Source organism: Arvicola amphibius, chromosome 5, assembly GCF_903992535.2.
Source record: "Arvicola amphibius chromosome 5, mArvAmp1.2, whole genome shotgun sequence".
In the NCBI taxonomy this organism is placed as follows: domain Eukaryota; kingdom Metazoa; phylum Chordata; class Mammalia; order Rodentia; family Cricetidae; genus Arvicola; species Arvicola amphibius.
The window spans coordinates 279,807-282,543 of NC_052051.1; positions in this window are offsets into that span (position 1 = coordinate 279,807).

A 2,737-nucleotide genomic window follows, 5' to 3' on the forward strand; every position below is an offset into this window, starting at 1 on the left:
GCATCCTTGCCATTCACCACCTCCAAAAGCAGTGGTTGACCCCGCCAGGAGACATTCTGTCACTTTAAGCTTATCCCAGTGTTCTTCACACAGACAAACAACATGGCATGGCCTTTCCATACCTCTGCCTCCTGGACGTCTCTGGGAAGACAACAGCAGGCATTTTGATCCTTGTAGCAAGCAAAAGTCTGGTCACCCAGAGAGGATGGACAAGTAGAGGGCCCCTTAGCTAGTACATCAAAAATTTAGACACAGAGAAATAAAGTGTTTAGGTTCTGAGGATCCCAAACTGTGGAGTGGCTTATTCAAAGGCTTTGGCTCAGTCTTCAATGGGACTTCAAACAGATCACTGATCCTCTAGGTCCTCTGGAGGCTAGACAATGGCTAGGGTCTCTTTCAAGAAGTTCTTTTCACCATGGCTACTGAAAGACATGGATGCTCTACAAGCTTCTCGAGTGTTCTCACTTCAAGGAATCAGGGGACCCGAAAGTCAAAAGGAAAACTGGACAACACTTTGAGTGACCTAGTCTCAGAAGTCACTGGCAGCCCCTTACACACGTTGACTATTAGAGAGGGAGTTGAGGACAGCCTACATTAAGGACTGTAGACACTTTGGATTTTGTTGTTGTTTTGTTTTGTGTTTTTGGTTGGTTGGTTGGTTTGATTTTGTGGGGAAAGGGCATTTTCAAGATAGGGTTTCTCTGTGTAACAGTCCTGGCTGTCCTTCAACTCGCACCGTAGACCAGGCTGGCCTCGAACTTAAAAAGATCCACCTGCCTCTGCCTCCCTAATGGTGGGATTAAAGGTGTGTGCCAACACCACCTGGCTTGTGGGCCCTTTAAAAACCACCACCCACAGCTCTGCTGAGATCAAGCTGTGCCTGCACCTGTTTCTTCACTATGCAGCCATACTTCAGCAAAACCTAATTAGTGCACACTGCTCCTGGGTAAAAGAACCCCTTCAGTACAAGAACACCTACTGAACAGATCCAGCAAAGGCTCCAACTCACTTTCCAGAACTACATTCAGGCCACAGAGAGTGGCAAAACCAGGTGTGCTGGGTGATGCACATGTGGAAGAGGAACAGTGTAAGCCGATGAGTGGGTGTGAACAACAGGAGGGGAACACACGGGTGAGTGGACTTGGCTGTGAAAGAGGAAGGCACCCTTGGGGACAGCCACTCAGTGACTCCGGTTTGCTAGAGCTCACCACAACAGGGCATCTCCACAGAAGAAGACTCCAATGCTCTGGTGGTACTTATACAGACTTTTGTCCCCACACACAGCCCAGCAAAGGGGAAAGCCTCCCTCCCCTGTGGCTCCCCAGAGCTAGCCAGCAAGAACAAGGATTCCTTCTTACTAAGAATCTGTTGGAACTAGCTTTGTTCTTCTCCCTGGACCCCTTGGAAGTCTGGAAAGGGACTTACTCTGTCAAATCCCCACACTCTGGCTCCTGGTCCCAAGGAGAACCTAACCTCACCTTAGTACCCAAATCTCACTGCTGTTTCTATCACAGCTGGTCAAAGAACTTGGATGGATGTACAATGTGGCCACAGTGCCCTCTGGTGGGAAGAGTCCAAAGCAGCTGATGAACCCTGACTTTTCTGAGGCTCCTTGAGGCCTACCTGCCCTTCACATAACCCTAAGATGTAGACTGTGCAGTTCCTTTTGCACAGAGAATGAAACTCAGATACAGTGAACTATATCTAGATAAACTAGACTTAATCAAGCTCAGAGGTAAACAGAAACAGGAGTGAGGCTGGGTTGAGCAGAATGGGGAAGGAATGGGGAAGGCACACAGTCCTGGAGAGCCATGGAGGCACATTCATTTCCTCTGATGACCAGAGTCCTGTAAGACACTAGCCAGAATCAGCAGCCCAGAGCCCCACACATCATGAACATGCAACCCCCTGGGGACTATAACTTCATCAGGGAAGGAATTTTTTTTCCTTGATGCTGAATTTCTGTTTGAAACCAGTGTTTTTATTAAAGAACTCTTTGTGAGGGCTGGAGAGATGGCTCAGAGGTTAAGAGCACTTACTGCTCTTCCGGAGGTCCTGAGTTCAATTCCCAGTAACCACATAGTGGCTCACAACCATCTGTAATGAGTCTGGTGCCTTCTTCTGATATGTAAGCATACAAGCAGGCAGAACACTGTATACATAATAAATAAATAAATAAATAAATAAGTAAATAAGTAAATAAATAAATAAATAAATCTTAAAAAAAGAACTCTGTGAGTTGTACATGGTGGTGTATGCCTTTAATGCCAACACTCGGGCGGCAGTGGATCTCTGTGAGTTTGAGGCCAGCCTGGTCTACAGAGTGAGTTCTAGGACAGCTAGGGATGTTACACAGAGAAACCCTGTCTTGAAAAACCAACAACAACAAAGAACTATTTGTGCACCTGCACACACACACACACACACACACACACACATTCACATTTTGAAGTCCTATCTCCCACTGTGATGATGTTAAGAGGTGACTCTGCTGTAGGTCATGAGGTTGGAGCTCCATGGCTTCATTATCACTATTAATGGGATATGTGCAGCTCTGAAGTCATCTTTCTATAAAGTAAGGATACAGTGAGAACACTCTCATGGAATCTGGCCCTCCATCCCTTCATGGACTGCAGCTTTCAACCCCGTGAGAAATAAATGTCTATTGCTTATAAGCTGTTACACTACAAAAGCCCAAACTGACAGTTTCTGTCATTAGAACTTGTATAAAACCAGT